Source organism: Euprymna scolopes, chromosome 40 (genome assembly GCF_053919585.1).
Source record: "Euprymna scolopes isolate OS-2025 chromosome 40, ASM5391958v1, whole genome shotgun sequence".
In the NCBI taxonomy this organism is placed as follows: domain Eukaryota; kingdom Metazoa; phylum Mollusca; class Cephalopoda; order Sepiida; family Sepiolidae; genus Euprymna; species Euprymna scolopes.
The window spans coordinates 28463224-28486688 of record NC_136521.1 but is presented as its reverse complement, the minus strand read 5'-3'; the positions used below and the strand labels follow the sequence as shown (position 1 = coordinate 28486688).

The 23465-nt window shown below is 35.9% G+C and overlaps 1 protein-coding gene across 2 annotated transcripts in view; it reads right to left on the bottom strand.

Moving 5' to 3' along the window:
- The window catches only part of LOC145265458 (acetylcholine receptor subunit alpha-like), a 1250815-nt gene extending 1250714 nt beyond the window's left edge, over window positions 1-101 (bottom strand). For both annotated transcript variants that reach the window (XM_080121317.1, XM_080121320.1), the window contains exon 1: window positions 1-101. This exon is cut by the window's left edge and continues 698 nt beyond it. The gene's annotated coding sequence lies outside the window, so the exon portion shown is untranslated.
- Window positions 102-23465: the final 23364 nt, after the last annotated feature.

Here is a 23465-nt window from a genome sequence, read left to right as displayed (position 1 = left end):
CGCACGCAGGCACGCACAAAGCACCGTCAACGATGCACGGTGTTTCAGACAAACACACACACATATAGACGACCATATATATACACACACACACACACACACACATATATATATATATATATATATATATATATATATATATATATATTACGGGGATAAGGGGGCTTTATGTGTGTGTGTGTGTGTGTGTGTGTGTGTGTGTGTGTGTGTGTGTGTGTCTAAGAAACCTGCATGTTGTTCTGTCTCTTTGTTTCTCTGTCTGTCTTTCTATCTCTCTCTCTCTCTCTCTCTCTCTCTATCTATCTATCTATCTATCTATCTATCTATCTATCTACCTATCTATCTATCTATATAGTCGCGTTATACAATACGCAAATATTGTTTTCATAAAATGTAAGAGAACTCAAAATTTAAAAAAAAGCGCCGGCTTCGCTCAACACATCGACTCGGATTTCACTTTGCGAACAAAACTCTCGTCAACAAGAATACGCATTTAAGTCGCTGTCTCCACGTCAGTGTCACCTCTTCTCAGTTTTCATACCAGTAAACTGAAGGAAAAGGGGAAGTCTTACTTTTGATACACGTTTGTCAAAGTCTTAACTTTAATAGAAATCATTTGACTTATATATATATATATATATGTATATATATATATATATATATATATATATATATATATATATATATATATATATATATATATATATGTGATATCTAAGAAAGAAATTAGTACGGAATCGCTAATAAAAATAAAATAAAATTCAACAATCTTATATATATATATATATATATATATATATATATATATATATATATATATATATATATATATATATATATATATCAAATAATCGTCTAGTTGCAAAAACTGTTAACAATTAGTTTTACTCTCTATCTGTGTCAAAAACTAAACGAAATTTTCATGACCAAAGTTCCTTTCCTACAAATTTCCGTCTGTGGAACACAATATTTGAGGGCTTTTTCACAGTTGATATGGTCGATTTTATAATCTAATGTAAATAAGTTCTCGTTGAGCCGTCCTCTTAAATAATAAAACCATACCACCAGGCTATTGTTTTATTGTTTACCTGACACTCATTAACCCTTGTACTCAGTGTATATATATATATATATATATATATATATACGTTTTATTTTTTATTACCGTATCTTTCTGTTAAGTTACATTATTGTTTCAACTACCCGGCCGTTTTTTTTGGCCGTCTGTAGCTTCCTCAGACTTTTAACGGCCCCAAAAAAAAAAAACGGCCGGATAACTGAAACAATAATGTAACTTAACAGAAAGATACGGTAATAAAAAATAAAACGCAATTTGCTCTACAACAGTATTGAACACTTTCTTCAGTTTTTATTAATTACCATTTCTACTATATATATATATATATATATATATATATATACATACATATATATGTGTGTGTGTGTGTGTTTAGATGTGTGTGTATCTGTGCGTGTGAAAATCGATTAACAAACACATGTCAAGCTAGCCGCTGCGAAATCCAACTGTAATGGCATGTACAGGATGTTGTTCTCCCTAAAATTAGAAAAATAAATCTGATTAAAATCTTAGTACATCAAAGTTTGTTGATGTGTTCTATTACTAAACTAGCATATATTATTTATCGATTGTCCTACTTTATTAAAACAATGCTGTAGATTTTTTTTCAGATTATTCACTGTGGAATAGGAAAGCACTATTAAAAATATGCTTAATATATTTATTTTAAAACTTATTTCTTTATCTCTCATTATCCATATCCTGGAACTCATTTGTTTTAAAACCATATTTATGGAGCACTTTAAATAAAATGCAATGAATACAACAAATCTAATTTTATAAGTGAGCAGTGAAAATATATCGGACAGCGTCAAGAGAGCTACTGTAGCCTTAAATGTAGGAGGCATTCAAAGCACTACTAAAACCAAGTTTTTAAACCCTACTAGGAGAGGTTATTTTTTAAGTGAGCACTAAATGAAATAACATTCAGAAGATTTCAAGTGCTCTACTATAAGCACAAGATCAAAGCACAACTAAAAGCAAGTTTCTACAACTCCGCTAAGTTTAAAATTATCCTTTTAGATGAGCACTGAATAAAATAAAACTTATATAGCGCTATTGTGGGCCAAGCGTGCGGGATCTTCAGTTGAATTTAGCTGAAAAAAATACATATGGACCCTACTTAAAAGATAACGCTCATCCAATATACGTAAACCAAAAGTCCAATCACCCACCATCAATTAGAAAACAGATGTCTAGCTCGATCGTAAGTAGACACAGCAATGACTCAAGTAATGAAAATATATTTAGCAGGTCAACTAACATCTACAAAACAGCTTTAAAAATAGTGGGTACAAAATATTAATATTTAATATAAGCAACAAAACAGATAACTATAATAAAATTAAAAAATAGAAGAAAAAGAAATATAATCTGGTATACGCCGCTATACAATCAAATGTTAAAACAAAACTTGGCAAGAAATTTCTAGACTTCATTGAAAAGCACTTAAACAAAATTTTCAATAAAAATGACCTAAAGTTATCATACAGCTGCTGGGAAAATTTAGAGATGATAATTAAAGCACATAACAAAATATTAAATAAGAGCAATGAAAGCAATAATAGCAAAATAAATAATGTATAAACATAAATATAAATAGGGAACAACGTGACAAAAATAAAACTAATACAAAGGTAAAAATGTAACTATAATAATAATAATAATAATAATAATAATAATAATAATAATAATAATAATAATAATAATAATAAACAAAGACCAAGACCCAAAACCAAACAACAACAACCCTAATAGAAATAAAAATAACAATTCTAATAATGAACAAGATAAATGCAACTGCAGATCTCGCACGCTCTGCCCACTACAAAATAAATGTCTAATCAAAAACATAGTTTACCAGGCCACAATATTTGCGAAAGAAACACCGAATAACAAAAAATATTACATAGGTATTATTTTAGTAGATTTCTAAACCACATATTATGACAAAGAAGCACGTTAAAAAAACACCGAATGAAAACAGTACTACTTGGAACTCAAAGAAAGTGGACGTTCACGATAGTCGAATTGAAAATAGTAAGACAAGCAAGTACATGTAGGGACCTGTTGAAATAAATTCTGAAAATTTACGCATAAAATTATCTTATATATATATATATATATATTTATATAAACATTAATACACCTTACTCCAAATACATAAAAAACATAAATAAATAATCTTCTAATAAATAAAATTGAATTAAATTAATCTAATCATGAATCGATCTAAACGGTTCGTCGTAAACTGGAAAGTTTATTAAATCGTAAGACAAAGTTTCATTCTAACGTATAAACCAATTTTATTGGATCGTCTTTCTTATAGTGGAAATAATAGGCAATAAAAATAAAAGTGGATGCTTATGCACATATGTTACCGTGCAATTGTAAAAATAGTATTTTCAAGTAAAATTCAAGTTTCACGACATCATTTTTTTTTTATTAAATTGTTAGGTGGAAGTATAGAATAATTACAACCTCCCCTCGGCATGTTAAGAATGGGTTTCAAATTAATTACGTTATTATTTCAGCACTATACCATAAGAGCATAAGTACCATAAAATGTAGTTATAAAATAATAACCCTATAAATATGACAGAAAACAATAGTTTTAGAAAGTACATGATTGGGATAAATGCCCTGTTTGTAAAAAACATATAAGAGTTTATGTATACGAAAATTCGTACGTACGCAGGCGTTAAAGTTATGTCATATGCGTAATAGCAGATGTATGTGTGTTACCTTTACGTGTCTACGATTATCGCCGTGTAACGTCCTTGGGTTTACGGACCGGCGGTATTTGATTTGTGCCTCGAAGATGTAGTTTTTTGTTGATCCAAGTAATGCGATAAGTAGTTGGCAGTGTCGTCTTGTGGCAAAGTAAGAGAAAGTCATAATGTTGTCAACTTGCCCGTGAAATGGCCTCTGAAAAAATTAAATGCTTGCAACAATCAGTTCCCAGCTTAGCAATTAAGCATTAAAAATCATTAGGTTGTTGCCGTTTGTAATACTGCTGCTACACTTTTACCACAAAGAAGACATCACCCACTTGTTGTCAATGTTTTTTCTTTGTTTTTTTGTTTTTTTTTTACATGGAGGTCACCACTTATCAAGACCCGGAGGCCACTCAGGAATAACGGTTATTGCGTGTACAGTAATCAATGAGATAGTATTGTAGTAATCATTAGTATTGGAGATTTGATAGCGTGTCTTACTTAAAAGGGAAGTTTGCCAGGATTTGTTTATGTTGGACTTGAAGACATCGAAGTTGTAGTCAGATGGGAAACAGGCAAACGGAAGAGAGTTCCACAGTCGTACATTTCCGAGAAAGAAGCTTTGCTCATGGAATCTACGTTTGGATTTAGGTACAGATAAAGAGTGGGGAAAATTATTGACAGTAGTTTCAGGCAGACGGGTGTTTCTCGTGAAAGATTAGCTTGGTGAGACCAGAGATAGTATCTCAGAAGAGCACTTGCCATGGAAATAGCGATAAAATAAAGACAGGCTCGCAACATCTCTTCTGTGGGAGAGAGGCTGCAGGAAAGAGAACAGGGCATCGCCCACTAAGCTACGAAGTCTATTTTGTACTCCGTCAAGGCAGGATAGGCTGTTTTTAGCAGCCCCTGTCCAGATGTGGCAGCAGTCCTCCAGCCTTGGACGTACTTGGCTTTTATATAGGTAGAGAATTCCATCATTAGTGGGATTTCTTCTGGAGCGGTAGAAGGATCCCACCATTTTCCAGCGACCTTGGCAACAGATTTGATGTACATGTTCCATTTCAGATCAGGAGTAAAGATCAATCCCAGAAACTTGTCAAAACATAGAGTCTCCCCAAGACGAGAGCCATTCATTTCAATTGATGCCAGATGGGGATCAGAGCGTTGATGATGTAAAGATAGAAGTTTGGTTTTGGATGCATTAAAGGTAACCAGCCACCTCTTTCCCCACTGTACCACGCGCTCAAGATCAGAAGAGAGAGAATTAGAGAAAACCTTGTCATTTATGGCCTTTGATGCGTGACCATAGATGGTCGTGTCATCAGCATAGATGTCAACGAATGATTTAAGTATGTGTTTTGGGAGATCAGTGATGTAGATCAGGAAGAGAGTTGGGCACAGGCTGGACCCCTGAGGGACTCCAGCATTAATACTGTGGGCCTCTGATTTCTGCCCATCAACCACTACTGTTATGAACCTATTAAAGAGAAATGATTTAATGATTGAGAAAACATTTCCAGTAATACCGTAGCTGGAAATCTTATGAAGTAAGCCCTTATGCCATACCTTATCGAAGTCCTTCGATATGTCAAGAGCAATTGCCCTGGAAGCCTTTGTCAAGAGATTCACTAATCCTGTGTGACATAACCGTTAGCACATCTGCTGTAGATATTGCGGAGCGGAAACCATATTGCATGTCACTAAGAAAGTTGTTTCTGTTGAGGTGATTGACTACGTCTTTATTTAACATGGATTTCAACCACTTACTCATGACACACAGAAGACTTATTGGTCTGTACTGACAGGGAGATGACTTTTCACCTGAATTCTTAAATACAGGGCACACTGGTGAGGTTTTCCGGAGTGTTGGAAAGCACTTTTCCTTAAGGCAACGCTTAAACAGTTTTGTAAGTATGGGGACAAATTCTGGTTGGAGCTTTTTCAGCACTATAACTGGAATGCCGTCAGGGCCAGTTGCTTTACTGGAATCAAGGTTCTTGATTAGCTTGGCGACCTCAGGCACAGATATTTGTATGTTGCATTGGGTGTTTTCCGTTATAGGAGGAAATACGGGGAGTTGATGGCCTTGTCACATAGGGTAAAATTAGTTGCAAAGTTCTTGGAAAATAGTTTCGCCTTGTGTGATGCTGACGAGATGACCTCAGGTCCATTGATGATGGTTGGGATAGAACGCACGTTCAGGATTCTGTTTGCTATTTGCTAAAGCTAGTGGGAACCAAGCCGCTGCACAGCTACTTTGGATTTAACGGACTGAGCATATAGCTCTCTTGCATTTTTATTACTCTTTTGCAGTTGTTGCTGGCAGTCCTAAAAGCAGCTTTAGTCTCAGTACATCTATTATGTTGGTAGCTATGGAAAAAATATGCGCAATGGCAGCAGCACCTTCTGGGAAGAACCATATCTGGCGGTTAGGTTTTTGTTGGAAATTTTTGGATGGTATGAATCGGTCTATGCCTACAATTAACCATTCGGTCAGGTCTGATACTATAGAGGACACATCCTTTTTAAACATGGAACGCAGAGCTAGATCAGATATATGTAAATATAGATAAATGTACGGAAGCTATCCCAGTAATTCATAGAGTACAGATGTACACTACGGTGGATGGGTACGTCTGAAGACTTATTACATTTCATTTTTATCTTAACTGCTACAACGGAGTGGTCGGAAGATCCCAGAGGAGATAGAACGGAACCTGAACATAGCTCAAGGGAAGTTGTGAGGAAAAGGTCTAGGAGACTTGCATACTGACCGGTAGTATCGGGCACATGGGTGGGTTCGTGAACAATCTGAGTGAGGTCATAGGCAGTAGCAAAATCATGACAGAACCTCTCATCGTCATCGGTCTGATTTGAGTAGGTCACCCATTCCACATTATGGACATTGAAGTCACCGCAAATGTGAATGTAAGCCGAAGGACGAGCAGACGGGATGTGGTCAATTTTCTCAGATATGCTTTTAAAGATAGTAACCCTACTGTTGTGGGGGAGATAAACGGCAAATATAAATGCAGTGGTGTAAGCTAGTGCAACCTGGAAGCACATATATGGTAAATTATGGTCTTCTCTGGAGATATCCCTACTACTATCTTTAATGTAGGCACATATTCCATACCCATAGCGATCTTGGAGGTCAGATTTAGATGTTAAGTTAGAGTATCCTTTTATTATGAATTCGTCTAGGGAAGTGGTTGGCCCTATGCCAGTTTCACTTAGAATATGTCCGGTTTCGTCTCCTGTAATTGTGTTTCAACCTCTAGACGTAGACTCCTGATGTTGGAGAAGGAAACCGGGTAGTAGGGGTCTACGTTGGGGGATGGGGTTCTAGGTTTATTCGTGGATTTGTGGAACAGGTCGATAGACTTAGTTGGAGCAGGACAGAGAGGGAAAGCAAGAGAGAAAAGACAAGAATTATTTTTGCAGCACATGATAAGGTAAAGCCGTAACAATTACCCATTGATGGAGTTCTAGGTTTATTCGTGTTTTTTTCTGGAGATTTGCCATGTAGAGGTTTTGGGATTTGTGGAACAGGTCGATAGACTTGGTTGGAGCAGGACAGAGAGAAAAAGACAAGAATGTTTTCTTTTTTGTAGCACATGAGGTAAAGTTGTAACAATTACCTACTAGTATGGTATCGAGGCGCCCTACCAGAAAGTACTGTATAGTTCAGAATCCATTCATCAAATGGCAATACAGCAGCCCCGGTACGTTGCACCTGCTGATAGGACAGCCTCCTTAGTGGTTAATTCAAGGTTTGGGCCCCTGACTATCAGGCGGATAACGTCAGCCCCGTTTACCTCCCTTACTAGTGACATGGCCACAAGGATAAACATAGAAACAGAAGATTTCCGACATCTCAGGCTACTGTTAACGAAGTACTGCCGTCCTGGAAAGCAGCTTTTTCTTCACCCTTTGTGAGAAAAATTACTCATTGGAAATGAGGGCTGAAGGACAAAAAAGGAGAAGCGAGAGTTAATGGAGCTGCCGATAACACATCCACATGCATTATCTACTCTCTATAAATCATATTAAATATGTTATGAAAAGTTCTATGACGTTTTTATCATAAACTTTTGAGAGCATGAATCTCACTTCAAACAAACAGTTCAACTTTAAAATATGAAAGAATCGTAAATCTAAAGTATTTTTTAATGATGCGATTCCGATTCCCCCAAAATACACGATTAACGATTCCGATTAATCGTCCCACCACTATTAATAACTTTTGGATGAATGTATAGGAAAAGAAGACATTGAAAAAAGCATATACTATATATTATTTATGTTTAATCAACCAGTTCTTTTGTTGTTTATTGTGAATTCATTAAATATTAAATAAATTAAATATTATAATATTTTTGTATAAGATGTGTCCTGCCGTGTTGTGAGTTGTGCATAATAATAGGACCGGGAACACGCGTTTCTGGTAAAGAGAGGAACTGAATTAACAATGGCTTCCCGCTTTATTAAAAGGTTTCTATGCGCATGCGTGAGTGCATACAAAAGTTAAATCAGGAAACCGGTATGAAAGTCACTGAAACGAAAGAGCAGCGATATCATTACAGATAAGGCAAGTTGTTGATAAAATCTTTAAAAAAAGTATTTTTCAAAAGAAAATGGTTTAAAATCAAGTTACGGCCATGTTTTTGTTTTACAAAAATAAAATCACATTGAGGTTTTATTGCAATTAACAAAAATGTTTTTACCGAAAATGTTTTACTGAAACAAAAATGTTTTTATTGGAGCAAATAAAAACGTTCTATGAAAATGAAATGTTTATTCTTTTTGCAAAATGATGGAAAAGTGTTAAAAGATAATGATTTAAAATGAAGTTTACGTGTGCTTTTTTTTTGTTTTTTTGGTTCTATAAAAAAACACAATGTATATTTTGTCTTGCAATATATCTATATATTGGTATCAATAAAAAGAGCTTGATGAGCTTAGAAAGAATCTTTTTAAATTTTAAAAATCTGATTAAAATTAAGAAAGTTATGACTATTTTTGTGCCTCACACGTTCAAATATTTTTCCCTTTTTAAGACCATTTGTCACATTTTTTATACTATTTTTTCAGTAAAAATGCTATATCTTTGTTAAAACAGAAGTGTATTTTTGTGCTAGGAATTAGAATATGCTAAATGGTTTCCAAATAATCTGCAGTAAATGCACATAAATATGCTGCAATTCCTTAAAAATGCCATGTAAAAGAAAAGAAGTTAAAGAAGTCAAAGCTGAATTGTAATGCATTATATGTACAAATAACTGAAATCGAAATCTAGGACTGTTTTAAAATGAATATATTACAATATTTCTTTGGTATTATTGTAGATTAAGCCCCCACCGCATCTGACCACCTCTCCAAAATATGCGATTTTACCTTTGTGGGCAATTACATGTGAATACTTAAAAAAACTTTAATAAAAGATAAACAAGTATTATTTTAGAATTTACTGTAAAATAATTCCCCATTTTGGGCCATTCTAGCGTTTTAGGGCAGTTAACCATTTTTTGTCTATCGGAGATAAATCCTGTTCGCCTTTTTTTTCTAAAGACGATTATGTGTGGTTTTAAGAGGGGTTTTGTGTAATTATGAGAGGGTGGGAAGGTTGCCACTCTGACTTTGGGTTAATGATAGAGCTAAGGAAAATTATGTGTGAACATCCTGAAGAATTGATAGAAACAAACCAAAAAAATTTTTAGAATCTAGAGTGGGGGTTAGTTTCACATAAATTTAATGTAAAATAGTTCACCATTTCGAGACCATTGTAGCGTTTTAGGACAGTTGACTAATTTATTTTTTATGGGTGATAAATGGTGCACTTTTCTTTAAGGCAGGATTTTCTTTTTAGCCATATGTAGCTTACCAAGGAACTTTGTTTGATGAGGAGCTTGCCACTTAGACTTAGCGTTATTGTTAAGGCTAAAAAAGGGGTACTTGTACAGTTTAATGAAGACATTATAAAATGAAAATATCGAAAAAAAGTTTAAATTGTACATATCCGTTATGGAATGAAGTTCTTCGAAAAAAAATTCACTTAATTTCATCAAGTAGTTTTTGTTTTACAGCGAAAAAAAGGTGAGAAGGACTTTTTAATATCTATTTAATATAAGTCCGTTGCCCCATTCCCAGCTTAGGATAGTACTTGAAAATAGTCTCCCCCTCCCATGTTACTGCATGGATGCTTTTGCCTTTATCTACCTGGAGCTAGAATGTTCGAGCATTCCAGCTCCACCCCATAATAAATATGCTATAATGGAACTTTTATCAAATTGGAAAGTCTGGTTATTTTAACTCGTTTAAAAACTGGTTAAGAAGTAATACTTGTTTGTGCTGAGGTGCTGAAGATTGTGTATAGACAAAAAAGACACCACAGACTGTCCATAACAATGAACCCTAGTACGCCTTACAAAAACTGTAATGTGTAGGTTGTTTTTGACAATTAAGAGGATCACTTCCCAGCTTTTTTTACATAGGAGTAACCACTTATCAAGTCCCAGAGGCCACTCGAGGATAAATTAAAGAGTGTACAGTAGTCAATGGGACAATATCATAGGAATTATTAGTAGTGTAAATTTGGTAAATGGGATTGCGTAAAGGAGAACGGCTCATCAATAACTTGTTTACGTTGAACTTGAAGACGACCATATCGCAGTCAGCTGGAAAGCAGGTAAACGGAAGAGAGGTGTGCAGTTCTAAGAAAGAAGCCTTATTTATGAAATTTACATTTAGGTTTAGGTACAACAGATAACGTGTGGGGAAAATTATTGATAGTTTTTTCAGCTAGACGAGTGTTTCTCGTGAAAGTTTGGCAATGGGGCCATAGATTGGAGCTCAGACGAGCACTTGCCATTAAAACAACGATAAAGCATAGACACGCTTGCAAAGTCTCTTCTGCGAGAAAGAGGTTGCAGGGAAGAGAAAAGGGCATCCCTTACTAGGCTACGAAGTCTATTTTGAACTCTTTCGAAGTAGGATAAGTCTTTCAAGCAGCTTCTGTCCAGATGTGGCAAGATTGCTCCATCCTTGGACGTACCTGGCTCTTATATAGTCAGTGATATATTTACTGGATCGATCGAAGGATCCCGCCATTTTTCCAGCGACTTGGCAACAGATTTGATGTACGTGTTCCATTTTCAGATCAGGAGTAAAGGTCAAGCCCAGAAACTTGTCAAAATATGGAGCCCCTCAATACGTGAGCCATTCATTTCAATTGATGCCAGATGGGGATCAGAGCGTTGATGGTATAAAGATAGAAGCGTTGTTTTAGATGCATTAAAAGTAACCAGCCACGTACTCAAGATCAGAGGAGAGAGCATCAAAGAGAACCTGGTCGTTTACAGCCTTTGATGTGCTGCCATAGATGGTAGTGTCGTCAGCATAAATGCCAACGAATGATCTAAGGGCGTGATTTGAAAGATCATTGATGTAGATCAGGAAGAGAGTTGGACTTAGGATGGGCCCCTGAGGGACTCCAGCATTGATACGATGAGCTCCTGTTTTTTCCCATCAACCACTACTCTTATGAGCCTATCAAACAGAAATGATTTAATAACTGAGAATACATTTCCAGCTATACCGTAGCTGGAGATCTTGTGAAGTGGAACTTTATGCCATACCTTATCAAATGCCTTTGATATGGGAAGAGCAACTGTCCTAGAAATGAAGCTATCGTCGAGAGATTCCCTAATCTTATAAGATATAACTGTAATCGCATCTGCCGTAGATCTAGCAGAACGGAAACCATATTACAAGTCACTAAGAAAATTAGTTTTGCTGAGGTGGTTGACTACTTCTCTAAAAAATATTTTAAATAAATATTAGCTACTATATTTATACATTAAGACACTATTGTTTTATGCTTACGGAGTCATAGGGGAAGGAAGTAATAATTACTTGCAGTAGGAAGATTTCAACCCAGTCGCAAAATCACATTTGACTTCCCAGGCTAGCTACTTTACTTCCAGGTAATTAAGAGGAGAATGAAACGAAAACAAGTACTTATAAATGTTACGCTGTCGGACACTCATAGTAAACAGTCAGAGAATATTCAACAACCGGAAGTCGGAATGTTGTTTTTGTGCTAAAGTTGGCCGCTTATTCACAATTCTGTGTATAGAGTTTTCAAGATAAATTTTTCTTTTTTTCCTTTTCGTTACTTCTTTTTTTCCAACTCCTCTTTTTAATCTCCGACTCGCATCCTGTTTTGTCGGTGCGAATCTATTTCCAATCCAAACAAAAATAGGACATAAACCGCAAAAAGCTTTGATCACCAACAGATTTTAGTCCGAAAATGAAATTAAGACGTAAGATACGTCTCGGATTTGCTTTCGAACACTTTTTCAAGAAACATAACGACAGAAATAAATGCCAAGACAACTAGATGTGATAGTGATCTAATATATCGCACGGTTTCTCTCTTTTATCAAAATGGACAAATGCGAAAGGGTTTTTTTTTCGTCCGTGTGAAGTGCATTACACTTAAGGCTTATATACTTTAATGATATAGTTTCTGATTAATTATTACGCTGCACGATTAATTTGTAATTTTATTTTCCTATTTCCTTTTATGTATGCAATAGTCTTTTTGATATTATTATCATTTTTAATATAAGTAATAATTATTGAAAAAAGGTTTCATTCAAAACGATAACTTTTGTTCAATAATTTTGTGATGATGAAGACGATGATGGTCATTTCAATGAAAAAAAAGAAAATCCCTCCAATCCTTCCATCTGTTTAAATTACAAAAACTGAATTAATTTATTTTGATATCTTCATTGAAGTGTATTTTTTATCCTTCTATTTTTAATAATAAAAACGAAAAGCACAAAAAATTAATCCGCGTTCCGCTTTTTCGTTTATTCATTTCCTTATACAATCATTTTATGTGGAAAATTCATGTTTGTCCGAATTCTAAATTAAATTATATCACTTTGAATATCGTCACAATCACTTAAAATGACTTTTATTGTTGTTTTTTTTCTGATTATCTATATGGTCTTCATAATATATAAAAACATTTATGTGTGTCTAAAGAAAGATGATTCACATAGTATAACAAAAAACATAAACGTTTATACACAATGTTAACTTTCCTAGAAACATAATGAAAATATTTCCGATTCTCTAGGTTTCCTTTTAAGGTAACTACAGATTCGTCAAACGTTTCGCACATCAATTGATCAATGTTAACACTTCCATAGAGTCCCTCATCTTTTTACTGGTAATTATTTCCGTCCCATTAACGTTCTTTCTCAAGTGAATCTGACCGTGCTGCCTTTGTTAACGTACCCTCATATAAAAAGCGCATCGTCTTCTTCATAGATGCTATTGACTGATGTATATCCATGTCTCGGAAAAGAATATCCAGAAAGTGTAAGATCCTTTTTGACATCTTTCCTTTGTGACATTATTATGATCGAACCGGAGATTGATTAGAATCTCTGTGCCTTGGAACAATTTCCAGAAAACGCAGCAATTCAAGGCATGTGCTGGGCTACTATATCCCCTTCGGTGATAAAATATCAAATTCGTTGCGAAGATATTAATTTTATTTTATTTTTCAATATATGAAAACAAAATAAACGAAATTATTCGGTCGACGCAAGCATTTCTTAATAAGTTATAAACATTGTTTTTTCTTCATTGCTGAGTTGTAAAGGTGAATGCCGGTAACAGCTGATATTTCCTTGTGTCGAATCAGGACGATAATGTATACACAAAATATATTGTTGTTTTTGGCACCCGCCAGTCTTGAAGACTTTGAGGTTGCGTTTGTAGAGGTAATTTAACACCGTCTTCTGTGGCTGTATTTTCGATCTACATTGTTGGTTGTAGACATCGAAAGTGTAGGTCGGCGCATCGTTCAATAATCTGTTGAATTTTGTTAATTGACCTTACTGAATAGTCTTTTGGTCTCCGCCTGTTCTACGATTGACCTTTCGCTAGTGGTCAGGCCTTTGATTACCATTTGTCTGCAGCTTTGCGCTTCTAGTTGGTAGGGTCAATATCACATACTTTCATGCCGCGTTTGCACATATCAACATAGCGGAGGTAAGGACGACCAATTCTCGTTTTGCCAGAGGTGAGTTCACCGCAGAGAATGTCTTTTAGGATGCTTCCATTGTCCATGTAGTGCACATGACCTACCCAGCAGAGGCGTCTTTGGCGGAGGATGGTGAACGTAGAGGGGATACCAGCCCTTGCAAGCACAGCATTGTTTGTAACTTTGTCTTTCTAAGAAATTCCAAGAATTTACCGCAGACTACGCATGTGAAATGTATTCAGTTTCCGTTCTTTGTGGATGTAGGTTATCTATGCTTCGCTGACATACAGAATGGTGGTGATGACATAGTCCATGTAAACGTTCACTTTTGTGGAGATGGTGAGATGTTTATTTTCCCACACCCGAATTGTCAATTTTAGGGTGAATGCTTTTCCGATGCGCTTGTTGAGTTCTACACCAAGAGATAGAATCTCTGAGACTGTAGACCCGAGATATTGGAATTGATGGACTACGTCAAGGCACTGCCCATTCATGGTGATAATTGCGGATAATAGGATTCCTTGGCTTATGACCTGGTTTTTCTTCAGGCTGATGGTGAGACAATTTGAAAACCTGTCCATGAGTCTTGGAAGTCCTTCTTGAGATGCTACTACCGCATCATCAGCAAACAGTGTCTCTTATGGTAACTTGTTGGACATTGGTCCTGGGCCAAAGGCGGGTGAAGATGTTGAAGAGGCGGCCATCTGATCTGGAGTGAAGGTAAACTGCGTCTTCTGACTAATTGAAAGCATGTTTAAGGAGAATGGCACAAAATATGCCAAATAGCGTAGGGGCAAGCACTCCTCCCTGTTTGGCACCGCTTTTTACACCAAATTAAGCTGAGGTGTCTCCGTCGAATTGCACGGTGCTCATCATATCGTTATGAAATGACTCTATAAGGCTTAGGAGTTTGGTAGGACAGCTAATGAGAAGCAGCATCTAGAATAGCCCATCTCTACTGACTAGGTCGAACGCCTTACTAAGGTCAATCAAGTTAGCGTAGTAAGAAAATCATGTCATAGGTGGAACGTTGGGAGCGAAAATCGACGCATCTATCAAGTTGTTTGGATTTGTCTGTAAGAATTTCTCCTGTCTTGGACTTTAGCAGTTTTTACGGCGTTTGGACTGATTGCTTTCTTAATTCCGTCATACATTGCCTTGGTTTTTCCAGTATTTGAAGCTTTTTGGATGAAGTTGCATAGTCTGTTCTAGTACTCATTAATACACTCACAACTTTACTTTATTGCGAGATGTTCGAAGGGCTAATAGGGTTATCCTGAAGAGAACTCCTCTTGTACTCAATGTGAGAGTCTAGTAGTGTTGTCCACCCTTTCTCCTCTTATAAGTTAAGATTGCAGCATAGTATGCGGCTCTTTTCAGGTTTTCCCACATTTCTGTAGCCGAGCCGCATGAGTGGATATAATCGGTTGCGAAGTTGGCCTCAAACTGTCTGGCGCAGTGTTGGCATTTAGTCTTAAGTTTTCCAGCTTGCTTGGTGTTGAAGAAATTGTTGTTTGTAGTTTGACTCTGCAGCGTACGAGTGAGTGATCAGTGTACCAGTCAGCACTGTGATAAGTTCTAGTGACTGTGAAGTTTGGTAGGAACTTCCTCTTGGTGAGAATCAGATCAAGATGGAGCCAATGTTTTCATCTTGGGTGTCTCTATGATACTCTAAGATGGGGTTTGTAGAGAAGTAAGTGTTGGTTACACCGAGGTCGTGCATTGAGCAGAGGTCTAGTAATCTTTGTCGATTTTCATTGCACATTCTTACTCCGAAGTGCCATAGGCAGCTGAGCCAATCTTCGTTGTCATTCCCAACTCGAGCATTGAAATCACCTAATCAGGATTTCATGATTCTTGAAATTTTGAATGTAAGTGTCAAGTTCGCTATAGAATACACCCTTGGTGCCATTGGTTGCTGACATAATTGGAGCATGGACATATATTAGAGTGATAAGTCCATCTGCAGTGTTGACATTATGTGGGCAGTGGCGGTTTGACCAAACTGGACCTTGTTGACTAGAGATTTTTCGACCGCGAAGCCAACACCGTGGCTCTGTTGTTCTATATTCTTTCTTCTCTTGTCAGAAAAAGTCGTCGTCTGGCACTCTGAGGCTCCCTGAACCTACTATACGGGTTTCCTACAAATCAGCAATGTCTATCTGTAGGTGTAGTAGTTCTTTATTGATGAGAGCGGTTTGTCACATGTCAGAGATGGAGTGAAGATCGTTTGTAAAGCCGGTCAGTATTGTGCGGACATTCTAACACCCAAGATTAACTGATCGTTTCCTTTTGGATTCTGTTTGATTGTTTGGTGCATCAATATCTGCCCAGTTTTCGGAAGATATTTTAAGCACTCTATGAGGCAGATGGGCAGTGGCGGAGCAGCACCTTACTCGCTGAGGGCTTCTCAACTTAAGGAGGGCGACAGCTGCCAGATGGAGTTGAATAACCCCTTCAAACGCCAGGAATGGCCCCCTCCTGTACACCAATCTAACTTTAGGCTTATAATCGGTAGCTGCAATTCCTCTGATTAGTTCTACGATGAGCAGCTGAAGTTATCTCTCCAGGGCACAAGCCTGGGCATTGGCAACAATGCCGAGATAAGCGGAGAGCACACACAGCACCTGGAATTCCCAAATCGTCACCCATTTTAGTACTGACTAGGCATAACGTTAGACATAATTAAATAAAAATTAATGTCCCGGAAGAAGATCGATATCTCCGTCTTTCATTGTTTTAACAAAGTTGTCAATTAATAAAAAAAATATTTTGTCTGGAAAATTTTGTCATTCTTAATAATTTTGAAGAAAATAGAATCCGAAAGTCGAAATCATTTTCGGGAAAGATTCAATGATGATTCTGTATTAACATAATGTTTCAAGCTGTGAGAACAACTCGGCTGACTCCAATCCGTGCTAAGCAAATATTTGCATTTGTATTTGTACAGCAAGCAACAATAATTACATCTTTTGTTGAAAATCCTCGCTGCCAATTGAAAGAAAAATGTTTCGAAATGAAATAACATGCTCAGTAATGCGCAATGCAAACACACGCCCTTGCCTTATTTTGTGAATTGTGTTTATACATGCATCGGGTCAGGATTATGTTTAGATAAAGTTAGGGTTTGTATTAGTGGTAATGTCCAGATCTTCACTTTGGGATCGTTGAAACCTTTATATCTGAGCGCAGGAAATACAGAAAAACGTCACCGTTGAACGCATCGCAGAATAATGAGCAGCTAATGGATGCAGAAATATAAGGAAACGATTTTTATGCAAATACTTAATTACATCAATTTATTTAATCTTTTTAAATAAGTAATAAAATATTTTGATTAAAGCCCGCATTTTGCTAGCTTGATTGGCGATGCGGTTATTATTTATAAATCTATTAATTTATGTATATATTTAAAATTTTGTAGTAAAAGGGTTCAGTCTCCTTGAATAAAGTTGCAAACTACTGATTCGTATTTTTTCTTCTTTGAGTTTTTATTATTAGGGCAGATCGGAGCAGAAATGATTTTTAGGCTTATAGGCTAGATTATTCGTGCTTCATTAAACTTACAGGTATAAATCGTTTGAAGTAATATGCAATGTTATTGAAATATAAAACATTTCATAAAGCAGAAAGAATGTTGGAAACAAATTATAAAAAACAATAGCAGAAAGTTGCAATGACAAACGAATGTAGGTTAAACACAATAAAATGTTACGAATCGTTTAAAGTTAGAATAAATATATACACGAAATATAAAAAATAGAATCAATCTAATTACGTAAAGACTTATTAAAAAAGAAACAGTCTCGACATATACAAGGTAAACATGAGGCATTCGGACAGTCAGAGCACTGGGTGGGGTGGGGGCTACCGAAGATATTAATTCGGAAAAACATGTTCTCTTGCGTTCCGGGAGCTTCAAAGGGCGCATTTAATAAACATGTAGAAATTTAGTCCGATAGTTGCGTGGTTACAGGAAATAAAGTCATAAAATATAACCAGACTGTCATAGTGGTCATTCGGAGGGAAATATCTTTTTTCAGTATTTTACAGAACCATGAAAGAAGGTATGGTTCCTTTTATCTGTGTCATGCCGACGAGGAATGCTTATATATGCATTGTTACACAAGTTTTTTGTATGTTTAATGTCAAATTTGGTGAACTATAATTTAATGTAATTTAATCTAACGCACCCAGGCACAAGATAGAAGAGGAACAGAAGTATGCATTTTATACAGGCAGTTAAGAGATAAGATTATACATACATCACAGAGGCACGTATGCGTATACACAAACTAGACAATACTAATGCACAATACATATATATTATATATATATATATATATATATATATATATATATATATATATATATATAGGAACAAATAATTAATAATACGTTAAAAACCACTTTAAGAAGAGTTAAATACATATTTAATTAAAAAAAAAAGGAAACACAAATTAAGTGGATTTTCCTTAATCCACGAAGTTTCGAAAGAAATACTTGTCATCAGATATATATATATATATATAGTCAGCCACATATTTTACTGTTTCGCTGTTTCACACCTTATCAGTGCGGCTAGACTAACAACTACCTCAATCCAGGATCGAAACCTGATCGCCCAAATGACAGTCGGAGCTTCTAACCGTTGCGCTATAAGGCTGCTGCCATGCGGGTAGTGAATTAACAATGTTTTGACATTGTTCAAATACCTAAGCTCCATTTGTTTACACAAAGAGCGTCGTTTCATACGCTAATGGTAAATTTTATACCACTTCCCGTATATATATATATATATATATATATATATATATATGAAACTATGAATGGCTGTACACACATATATATATATATATATATATATATATATATATATATATGAAACCATGATTGGCTATATATATATATATATATATATATATATATATATATATATATATGCAGCCAGTCATGGTTTTCCCCAGAATTTGCTGCTGCCATCGCGCACAGAAATCATTTTTTCCATAGCTACCAACGTAACAGATCTACTGAGATTAAAGCTGCTATCAGGACTGCCCGCAACCACTGTAAAAGAGTAATAAAAATGCAAGAGAGCTATATGCTAAGTTCGTTAAATCCAAAGTAGCTGAGCAGCGGCTGGATTCCCACCATTTTTGGCAAGTAGCAAACAAGATCCTGAACAGAATCGTGCGTTCTATCCCACTCATCATCAATGGACCTGAGGTCATCTCGTCAGCATCAGACAAAGCCAAACTATTTTCCAAGAACTTTGCAGCTGATTCTAACCTATGCGACAAGGCCATCAACTCCCCGTATTTCCTCCTATAATAGACAACACGTTATGCAACATACAAATATATCTGCGTGATGTCGCCAAGCTAATCAAGAACCTTGATTCCAGTAAAGCAACTGGCCCTGACGGCATCTCAATTATAGTGTTGAAAAAGCTTCAACCAGAACTTGCCCCCATACTTACAAAACTCTTTAAGCGTTGTCTTAAGGAGAAGTGCTTCACAACACTCTGGAAAACCTCATCAGTATGACCTGTATATAAGAATTCAGGTGGCAGGTCATCTCCCTCTCAGTGCCGACCAATAAGTGTCCTGTGCATCATGAGTAAGTTGCTGGAATCTATATTAAATAATGACGTAGTCAATCACCTCAACAGAAACAACTTTCTTAGTGACATGCAATATGGTTTCCGCTCCGCAATATCTACAGCAGATGTGCTAACGGTTATATCTCATAGGATTAGTGAATCTCTCGACAAAGGCTTCCTTTCTGGGGCAATTGCTCTTAACATACCAAAGGCCTTCGATAAGGTATGGCATAAAAGCCTACTTCACAAGATAACTGGAAATGTTTTCTTAATTATTAAATCATTTCTCCCCGATAGGCTCATAAGAGTAGTGGTTGATGGGCAGAAATCAGAGGCCCACAGTATTAATGCTGGATTCCCTCAGTGGTACATCCTGGGGTCAACTCCCTTCCTGATCTACATCAATGATCTCTCAAAACATACTTAAATCATTCGTTGACATTTATGCTGATGACGCGACCATTTATCAACACATCAATGGCCGTAAATGACAAAGTTCTTTCTGATTCTCTCTCCTCTGATCTTGAGCGCGTGGTGCAATTAGGGAAGAGGTAGTTGGTTACTTTTAATGCATCCAAAACCAAGCTCCTATCTTTACATCATCAACGCTCCGATCCCCATCTGGCATCAATTGAAATGAATGGCTCCCGTCTTGGGGAGGCCTCATGTTATGACAAGCTTCTGGGATTGATCTTTTCTCCTGATCTGAAATGGAACACGTACATCAAATCTGTTGCCATGGTTGCTGGAAAAATGGCAGGATCCTTCTACCGTTCCAGAAGAAATCTCACTGCTGATGCAATTCTCTATCTATATAAAAGCCAAGTACGTCCAAGGATGGAGTACTTTTGCCACATCTGGGCAGGAGCTGCTAAAAACAGCCTATCCTACCTTGACAGAGTACAAAATAAATTTCGTAGCTTAGTGGGGAATGCTCTTTTCTCTTCCCTGCAACCTCTCTCCCACAGAAGAGACACTGAGGGCCTGTCTTTGTTTTATTGTTATTTCCATGGCAAGTGTAGTCGGAGCTCCAATCTCTCGTCGCCTCTCGCCAATCTTTCACGAAAAACGCCCGTCTAGCTGAAACCACCGTCCATAATTTTCCCCACTCTTTATCTATGCCTAAATCAAAACGTAGATTCCATGAACAAAGCTTCTTTCTTGAAAGTACGCTCCTGTGAAACTCTCTTTCGTTTTCCTGTTTCGCACTTTACTACAACTTGGATGTCTTTAAGTCCAACATAAACAAATTCCTGATAAACCGCCCCTTAAATAATCCAATTTATCATGGGGAATCTCCATTACTAACGATCACTACGATATTATCCCATCTATTACTGTACACACAATAACCCCTATCCTCGAGTGGTCTCCGGGCCTTGATAAGGGGTGACTCCCACGTAATATATATATATATATATATATATATATATATATATATATATACACACACCAGTTTTAGATATACGCTATATAGACCGCTATACAACAATGAGCCGAGATTCATCGCAAGTTCGGGAGTCTGTACCTATTACGCGCATATTTTAGAAAGTCGTTAGATGCCATCTGGTTTACGGTGCAAATATCATACGCTCTAATTCTTATAAGGAAATCCGTGTTTGCGTTTGTTTATTTGCTTGTCTGGGCGTTATTACCCCACAAAAGGGACATTGAGATTTTACACCGTTATTTTCCGGTAATGATTAATGAGAGGAACGTTCAAGCTCGACACCGTTCTGGATTAATCAACCAGCATACTATGAGAAAAGTAAAATTTCAATCCGAATAAGAACAGGCGTGAAACAGAGGTAAACACACGAATTATTTTTAAGTAATCAAAATTCAACACTCATTATATTTGGCTTGCTTAGAAATTAGTATAAAACGTCTTTTTTGTTGTTGTTGTTTTTATTTTTCAGAATTTATTAGATGAGGATTCATTATTCCTAGTTGAATTATTTGGATTGCCGCTTTCATATTTAATGTTATTCTCACAAGGTTTGACGATGTATTGAACTTGAGAATATTCATATCAAACTCGGGAATAGGTACAAACTCCCGAACTGTACTTTATCTACGGGAGGAGCTTATTCTAGTTCCCTCAGCTATGAGTGAGTATAAGTTTTAAGTAATTTGCAATTGTATTCTTAGTGTCGCCTGACGATTGCATCTTCAATCTCAGGAAGAGATTATTACTGAGCAGTTTCATCCGTTGCACCAGATTTTATGTTTATTTGAAGTTTTCATGTTAGAAGAATCTCTTTTGCAATGATCATGTGCATCAAGTAAGTATACTTCACGAGTTCAGAATCGTATTCTTTGGATTTCTAGGCCAGTGTCTCATGTCCTTTCCGCATCCTTGAATCCGTTTTAAGAATTCATTTGATTCCTTACTTCTGTGGCCGTTCGCATTGCTGGGAAAATGTGTTCGGAATTCGTCGTCTCATTCTTCGCTGAATCGATTTTTTATTATTTGATTTTCAGAAAGAGAATATCTTGTTGAATTATTTTGATATTTTGATAGTTCAAGGGGTTCAATAAAAACGGAAAATGTGGGACGCTCGATAATCTGCCTCTAATAAAATTACATTGACGCAAAGTGTGTTAGAAAGAGTTGTTTATAAAAGTTTTGGATGATCTAAGAAAGAAGAAGAAAGAGATAAAAAATAACATACAAAGCTGTGTGTTCATCAACTTTCGTCTGGATGAAATTAAGGAAAGAAAACACCAGCATAAATATTTAAAAATATATTTTGATGTAATGAGATGTATAACCTTGCCCTATTTAAGAAACGAATAGGTTCGTTGCAACTTCAAACAACGGGCTATATAGTGGTGTGAAAAATAGTAATTTTTATAACGTCATATAGCCGTTAATATATTTAAAAGATATCATGCAATTTATATTCCTTTTGGAACAAACATGTCCGTTATAATTCAAATATAGATGTGTGACTGAAATAAAATTAGTCTATTTTTGTTATGCAATTTATTGACTAAATAAATGTATTGATTATTATAGGTGTTTTTTTCTATTTTGTGAGAGTTAGTCTGCGTCTAAAATTTAATTATGTTCTCTTAATAGAAGTTTATTTATTAATCGCGGTACATTATAGAAACCCCCACGTTGTTTAGATGTGTTTTAATTTGCGATAAGCGCTGATTCAAGAAGTCTTCGGCGCAGTTTATTTGAAATAAATTTAATTATTTTTACTTGCTTGCAGTCAAACGTATGATTATGCTGCAATGAATGAGAGAATAATGCATTCAGAGAATTGCTATTTTTTTCATCTCTTTTATATGTATTGAGCATTTCTCTAATTTACATTAGGTCTCACCAACGTATATATGATGCCAATTTTGGTAAAGAACACTGCATATGTCTGCATAGAAAATTAGTTTGTTTTGGAGAAATTTTGTTGTTTTCATGTTTGTTTTATCGTTTTGATGTGGTTTGTATGGAATTACTAGTTTGTTTTGTGTGTTGCAAATGATTATGTTGTATTATTTGTGGGTGTAGGCAAAAGAAGATTATGTTTATGTTTTTTACTTATTTATCCTTACACAACGCTATGAACCCCCTTTTGAATTTTTACCGACTTTTTTCGTTTCTGAAATGGAGGAAGGTCATAGATTTCTATTACATACAAATACATTTTCAAATATTCGTACTAGTGTTTTGTTTTCTGAATTTCATTCATCCAAAAGAATTCTTGCAATAAAGACGAAACGTTGATGAACACATAACTTGGTGTGTTCCTTTTTTATCTGTCTATCTCGTCAGAATACTATTTCAATTATTCTCATATATATATATATATATATATATATATATGTGTGTGTGTGTGTGTGTGTTTGTGTGTGTGTGTTTTATATCCTTATTTTGAATAAGAATACAACAAGAAACACGGGGTTATGGGTGAAAGACAAAGGGGTTTATTTACAAGGGAATACAGGTGACATAAGAGTTACTCGACATATTTTCTTATTTTCTTCCTG